The following is an 8,134-nucleotide window of genomic DNA, read 5'->3' as shown; positions in this document are numbered from 1 at the left end:
GAACTATAAGTTTTACAAGTAATGTTACCAAATTAATCTTATAAAATAAATAAAAAATAGTCTTTCATTCAAATATTAGATTTTTAAAAATAATGGATATGTTTCCAAATGTGATGATTGGTTATAGAATATTATTGATAATATTCGTGATAGTGGCATCTGTAAATGGATTAGTAATTTTATACATTGAAAAGATGTTGTTATTGTTGACTCTGCCTTTAAAAATATATCACGAATATACTTTAAATGAGTTATCTTTGGTTTTTTTGGTAATGATATATGAATACTGTTAAATTTAACAAAAAAAAAAAAGTACTTATAGTGCTTTTAAGAACAACTATGCAATTTTTTAAGAACTATTGGATTTTCAAGCTCCAACTCTTCAATTACACAATTGTATATACTCAATAAAAAGTTGTTATATGAAGTGTGTTTTGTTGGGATTCCTCTTTGGAAGCTATTCTATTGTTAAGACTTGTCTTTCTTTGACATATTTTAGATGAGTTGTAGCTGCTTTGTTGAAGTTTTTCAAAATTAAAATTAATAAAATCTTATTTATGGACCACAATGACTCAAGATAGGCTAAATGGATTAGTAATTTTATACATTGAAAAGAATATTTTGAAAAATATTAAATATGATGTTATTATTGATGACTTTGCTTTTAAAAATATATCACGAATATACTTTAAATGAGTTATCTTTGGTTTTTTTGGTAATGATATATGAATACTGTTAAATTTAACAAAAAAAAATAAGTACTTATAGTGCTTTTAAGAACAACTATGCAATTTTTTAAGAACTATTGGATTTTCAAGCTCCTACTCTTCAATTACACAATTGTATATACTCAATGAAAAGTTGTTATATGAAGTGTGTTTTGTTGGGATTCCTCTTTGGAACCTATTATATTGTTAAGACTTGTCTTTCTTTGACATATTTTAGATGAATTGTAGCTACTTTGTTAAATATGTCATCACTGGGGAACTTTTGGAGCTGCTTATGTTGCTTATACTATATTAGTTGTTTTGAATAGTAAATCAGTATACATGTCTCTTTCTGGTCTATATGCAAGCTTTGAAGAAGAGTATCCAGATTTTTATATGAGACCTGTTCATGTCAAAGATGTTGCTCTGCACACATTCTGGCATACGAAAATCTTGTAGCATCCGGTAGGCATTTATACGTTGAACCCATTTCTCATTGGAGTGACTTTGTATCCAAAGTTGAAGAACTTTACCCATAATTTAAGTTGCCCAGGTATGACCCATTTCTCTTGTGAAATCAAATCTAATTAAGCAAACTTGTCTCCTTTGTAAGGCTATTTTTAGCTTCATTATTGTAAACATTTTAATTCCAATTTCTTCTTTGGGTCTACATATTTCCAAAGGATACACAACCTGGACTTCTGAGAACACAAAATCTTGCAAAGAAACTGATCCAATTGGGTTTGCAGTTTATCTCCATGGAACAAATAATCAAGGATTCATTGGAAGATCTAAAGAGCAAGGGGTATGTCTGAAAGCAATATTGAGGATGCAATGTTTTCGATTCATAGATTTTAGTTTGATTTGATGATTCAATTTATGTTGACAATTTAGTTACTTGAGTATCAAATCAAGAATTAGTTTAGTTGATGAGTATTTAAGATTCATAGATTTAACTTGATTTGATGATGGTTTATGTTCTTCATTTGTTCTTTGAATTTGGATTTGGATTTGTATATTCTTTGTGGGTGTTCTTGATTTCTAGTCATTTTATTTAAATTAAGCTACTTATACTCACATAGAGTATCGTATCATGGATCATATATGTTTTTCATAAGATTATCCTGGTTAGGTAGAGATTTTTTCCTTTAAAATTGGGGTATAATTTATAATTTCACCCAACGCCTTTAAACAACAAGGGCCGGCTCTGGTCCCTCATCCCCGACCCTATTAATCTAGTGTCGCTGCTCAGGAGAATTTGTAGCAAGCTGACGACAAGCGCCCACAGATTGACTAGCGTTACGGATGTCCCCGAAACAACACCGATGAAGAGTCGAAGGTGAATTGCCCGACCTCTTCCACCTTGTGCACGCCCTGCTCTGCGTCGTTCTTCATCTTTCCGACAACGCCCTTCTCAACATTTTCTTGCAATGTTTGCAAATGGCAAAGTGATTTCGATGAGGTTTTTTTTTTTAATCATATGTAGCTGGTTGAATTGACTAATTTCAGGGATGATTAATTCGGTTCCATAAAAAATTTTCAACGGTCATCAAAGTAAATCAGAAAGCATTTATGGAGGGATGGTCAGTATTCTTAGGCTCATTTCTCACTGGAAAAAAAAAATCCCCTACAATAGACGACAAAGTGATTTCAAAGACCTGAAGCTTCACGACTTTTTTTTAATCAAATATCAAGCTCATCGAACTGATTAATCCAAGAAGTTTTTAATTTGACCTTATAAAAATATTCTACTAGCCGTTAGAATAAATTGGAAATCGCTCATAGAGAGCATCCAGGTAACCAACATTCCTAGACTCACTTATCTTTCAATATGCACAACTAAGACTCAAACCTTAGATCTCTTAGTTATCATTGCCCTTAGGACTTCACAACTCCCCTAATGCATAGTGAGGTATATGTAATATATTATCTTCCATCGCACGGTTACCCTATTGTCTTGCTCGATGTTTAATTAGTTAGAGAGGGACAAACTTATGATAATAGGATAAGAGATCAATTTTTGACAGACGTATATTTTCAGAGGAAAAAAATCTAGACGGACGATGAGAAACACATGGAATAAACATAATTACTGCAATTTCTCAACATAACTATTAATATCAGCATTGACATGTCTTAATTCAGAGAGGAATTGGTTTTTTGAAAAGGAGAGAGATGGATCTATATACAAGATTTTGATATTGATCTATTTATCATCACGAGTTGTAATATTAAGATCAGACACTTCTAAGGTTTGAAGTTTCTGAAAATTTTATTATTATAGATGTGCTTTAAAATTTATAATGAGATGAAGAGTACTAAGAAAGACTGATCTTTCTATTGCTAATGAAGCATTTCAGTTACAGATTTTTTTTTTCTTGGATGGTATTGTATATGAAAATATTTTATTCTGTGATGAAATTAATAAAAAAAATATTATAATTACCCGATCGCAGACTTTAGCAGTCCCGTAGCATCATTCAATTTTGAGATTAAATTAAATGCTTAATTGAACACATGCGTTTGGGAAGGGCAAAAATCAAAATTTAAAATAGGGCCTAACCGGGTTCGAACCGGTGACCTATTGATCTGCAGTCAATTGCTCTACCACTGAGCTATGGACCCACTTGAAGCTTAAGTTTTAAATATATTTTGATATAATTTTAAATAGTTTGAATTCTGAAAATATTTCCGTCGGATACACCAAAATATATATCAAGCAACTATTATTGTGAATACCAATGCTGATGTAACATAGCAACCTTACCGTCTATCAAAGGAATATTTTGAAATTACGATGACAAACAATTCACAACATTAAGATATCCTAATTTATCAGCGGATTAATTCTGGCTGATCAATTTGATTTAAATTTTTTATTGATAATCATGATAAATTAAAAAGTACTCGTGCTAATTAATCTAATATGAAAAGCAAAAATAAAGGTGTACAAAAAAAGATTACTTGACATTAATCCTAAGGTACGTTTGATTAGGGTTATCATTGATAATCTTAGTTATTGACTCAAGGTTATCATTGTAATCTTATTTGGTTTAGATAATGAACTTTTCCCAAGTAATTAATCATGCCCGCCACATCAGCAAACGTCATCAGAAGGGGGAATGCGATTACCACCGAAATGTAAGGTTTTTGACCATTCCAGAGTTAATAGAAAAATGCTCCAAAATTATCCTTTGGCGCTTAGGCGGTCATCTAGGGCAAGGGAGAGGAAGGAGCGAAGAAGGGGGCAAGGGTGACGACTGCCCAAGCGAGGGCGGACCTAGACGTTGATTTTTGCTACCCCGGCGATGAGAATGATAAGGCCGAAGGACAAGGGGAAGAGCAAAAAGCCATCGCAACAACAGTATGTCAGCGCTGCTGCGCCCATGAGCATTGAGCCATCAGTGTTGTTGCTTTCATGCCGACACTCGTCTCTTTGCGAGGTGTGCGCCTTGGAGGAGTATGCGTCCTCCATCTGCACTGCTCCAAGAATGACGATCATCTAGGGAGAGGAAGGAGTGGAGGAGGGGACAGGGGCAACAACTTCCTAAGCAAGGGTGAACCTAAACGTGACGGCGACTGTCGACGACATTGAGTCATGCTACCCTGGCGACGAAAATGATAAGGTTGCAGGACAAGGGGAAGAGCAAAAGGTGTGCCCTATCTGCACTACTCCAATAATGGCAACGTCAATGTTTTAACCTTAAGCAAAAAAAGTAATGACAATGTCATGGCGGTGACCTAATTGATCCATTTCGAGTATTTATCCATTTGGAGTATTCCATTCTTTAATGGCATGGTTGATACCAAATAATGGTATATCAGAATAAGAGGAGGAAGAAAGGTAAATAAGTAAAATTTTAAATTAGGTGGTTACATTATCTAAGTTGAACCAAATAGCAATAAGTTATATTTTATTCCCCATAATCTTAATTATGTGATTACCTGATAATCACATAATTTAAGTTATGTATGATAAATTGAATCAAGCATGCCCTAGTGGAGCATTTTACATGTCATGTGGTTTTCATTCTCTTAACTTAGTTGTTTGTAACATGACAAATTCTTATGCTAAAGTAAAATCATTTTTGGGAGTATGGCAATGTATGTACACTGTGTTCTCTAATTCAACAAAAAGATGAAATATTTTGCTTGAATATATTGATGTATTAATTTTAAAATCATTGTCAACTATAAGATGGGAAAGTCATATTGAAACAGTCAAAGTTCTATCTCAAGCTTCCCAAATCAGAGAAGCTTTTGTTCAAATTAGCATAAATAAGTGAAGATGGAAAATTAAGTAGAGATGTTGAAACTTTAGTATCTGATGAACTTTTAAGTTTTGAATTTATATTAAACCTTGTTATTTGGCATGATATTTTGCATAAAATTAACTTAGTTAACACAAAATTACAATGCCTTAATGTTGCTATAAAACAATTGTATGGTCTTGTTTCCTTTTTTGAAAAATATAGAGAAAATGGTTTTGCTTCTGCTATGGTTGATGCAAAAAAAAAAAAAAAATAGCACCTGATATGGAAATTGAGCCTATATTTCCTACAAAATGTAAAATTTGTAGAAAGAGGTATTTTAACGAGATTGTTAACACTGAAAGGGAAAATCAATCACCGGAAAAATTTTTCGAATTGATTATTTTATCTTAGTGGTCGATATTTCTCTTAGGCAATTGAGAGTATGTTTGAATAGTTGCAATATTTTGAATCTATATTTATGTTCTTGTATCATGTTACAAAATTGGTTTTATTAGATGATGATGAATTGATGAGTTCTTCTATGAATCTTAAAAATACTTTAAGAAATGGTGACACTTATGATATTATGCAAAAGATATATTTTCAACTACAAGTTTTGCAAGTAAGGTTACCAAGTGAGTCTTATGAAACAAATTTAAAAAAGTCTTCCATTAAAAATATTAGTTTTTTTTAAAAATAATGGATATGCTTCCAAATGTGATGATTGCTTATAGGATATTATTGACAATACTCGTGACAGTGACATCTGCCGAAATAAGTTTTTTAAAATTAAAATTAATAAAATCTTATTTATGGACCACAATGACTCAAGATAGGCTAAATGAATGGATTAACAATTTTATGCATTGAAAAGAATATTTTGTAAAAAATTGAATATAATGTTATTATTGATGACTTTGCCTTTAAAAGTGCATCATGAATACACTTTAAATGAGTTACCTTTGTATTTTTTTGATAATGATACATGAATACTGTTAACATTTAACAAAAAATAAGTACTTATAGTGCTTTTAAGAACAACTATGCAATTTTTTTAAGAACTATTGGATTTTCAAGCTCCTACTCTTCAATTACACAATTGTATATACTCAATGAAAAGTTGTCATATCAGGTTTATTTTGTTGGGATCCCTCTTTGAAACCTCTTTCTTTGACATATTTTAGATGAATTGTAGCTACTTGGTTAAACATGTCATCATTGGAGAACTTTTGGAGCTGCTTATGTTGCTTATGTTATATTAGTTGTTTTGAATAGTAAATCAGTATACATGTCTCTTCTCGGTCTATGTGCAAGCTTTGAAGAAGAGTATCCAGATTTTTATATGGGACCTATTCATGTTAAAGATGTTGCTCTGGCACACATTCTGGCACACGAAAATTCTGCAGCATTCGGTAGGCATTTATGCGTTGAATCCATTTTCCACTAGAGCGATTTTGTATCCAAAGTTGAAGAACTTTACTCATAATTTAAGCTGCCTAGGTATGACCCATTTCTCCTGTGAAATCAAATCTAATTAAGCAAACTTGTCTCCTTTGTAAGGCAGTTTTTAACTTTATTATTGTAAACATTTTAATTCCAATCTCTTCTTTGGGGTTACATATTCCCAAAGGATACACAACCTGGACTTCTGAGAATACAAAATCTTGCAAAGAAACTGATCCAATTGGGGATGCAGTTTATCTCCATGGAACAAATAATCAAGGATTCAGTGGAAGATCTAAAGAGTAAGGGGTATGTTTAAAAGCTATGTTGAGGATGCAATGTTTTCGATTCATAGATTTTAGTTTGATTTGATGATTCAATTTATGTTGGCAATTTAGTTACTTGAGTATCAAATCAAAAATTAGTTTAGTTGATGTAGTATTTAAGATTCATAGATTTAACTTGATTTGATGATGGTTTACGTTCTTTCGATTTGGATTTGTATATTCTTTGTGGGTGTTCTTGATTTCTAGTCATTTTATTTAAATGTAAGCTATTTATACTCACATAGAGTATCGTATCGTGGATCATATATGTTTTTCATAAGATTATCTTGGTTAGGCAGAAATTTTTTTCTTTAAAATTGGGGTATAATTTATAATTTCACCCAGGGCCTTTAAATAACAAGGACCGGCTCTGATCCCTCATCCCTAACCCTATCAATCTAGTGTCACTGCTCAGGAGAATTTGTAGCAAGCTGATGACAAGAACCCACAGATTGACCAGCGTTACGAACGTCCCCGAAACAACACCGATGAAGAGTCGAAGGTGAATTGCCTGACCTCTTTGACCTTGTGCCCGCCTTGCTCTGCCTCGTTCTTCATCTTTCCGACAACGCCCTTCTCAACATTTTCTCACAATGTTTGCAAATGGCAAAGTGATTTCGATGAGGTTTTTTTTTAATCATATGTAGCTGGTTGAACTGACTAATTTTAGGGATGATTAATTTGATTCCATAAAAAAATTTTATCGGTCATGAAAGTAAATCAGAAAGCGTTTATGGAGGGATGGTCAGTATTCTTAGGCTCATTTCTCACTGAAAAAAAAATCCCCTACAATAGACGGCAAAGTGATTTCAAAGACTTGAAGCTTCACGACTTTTTTTTTAATCAAATATCAAGCTCATCGAACTAATTAATCCTAGAAGTTTTTAATTTGACCCTATAAAAATATTTTGCTAGCCGTTAGGATAAATTGGAAAGCGCTCATAGAGAGCATCCAGATAGCCAACATTCCTAGGCTCACTATCTTTCAATATGCACAACTAAGACTCAAACCTTAGATCTCTTAGTTATCATTGCCCTTAGGACTTCACAACTCCCCTAATGCATAGTGAGGTATATGTAATATATTATCCTCAATCGCACGGTTACCCTAATGTTCTTGCTCGATGTTTAATTAGTTAGAGGGTGACAAACTTATGATAATAGGATAAAAGATCAATTTTTGACAGATGTATATTTTCAGAGGAAAAAAATATCTAGACGGACGGTGAGAAACACATAGAATAAACGTAATTACTGCAATTTCTCAACATAACTATTAATATCAGCACTGACATATCTTAATTCAGTGAGGAATTAGTTTATTGAAAGGGAGAGAGATGAATCTATATACAAGATTTTGATATTAGTCTATTTGTCATCATGAGTTGTAATATTAAAATCAGAC

General features: G+C 32.5%; 1 non-coding gene across 1 annotated transcript; it reads right to left on the bottom strand.

Annotated features, from left to right (window-relative positions):
- Positions 1-3,260: 3,260 nt before the first annotated feature.
- Positions 3,261-3,332, bottom strand: TRNAC-GCA. Its single transcript has one exon. It is a non-coding gene; the product is annotated as a tRNA-Cys (tRNA).
- Positions 3,333-8,134: the final 4,802 nt, after the last annotated feature.

The sequence above is a fragment of the Zingiber officinale genome, chromosome 1B (genome assembly GCF_018446385.1).
Source record: "Zingiber officinale cultivar Zhangliang chromosome 1B, Zo_v1.1, whole genome shotgun sequence".
NCBI lineage: Eukaryota > Viridiplantae > Streptophyta > Magnoliopsida > Zingiberales > Zingiberaceae > Zingiber > Zingiber officinale.
This window is presented reverse-complemented; position numbering and strand designations above follow the sequence as displayed.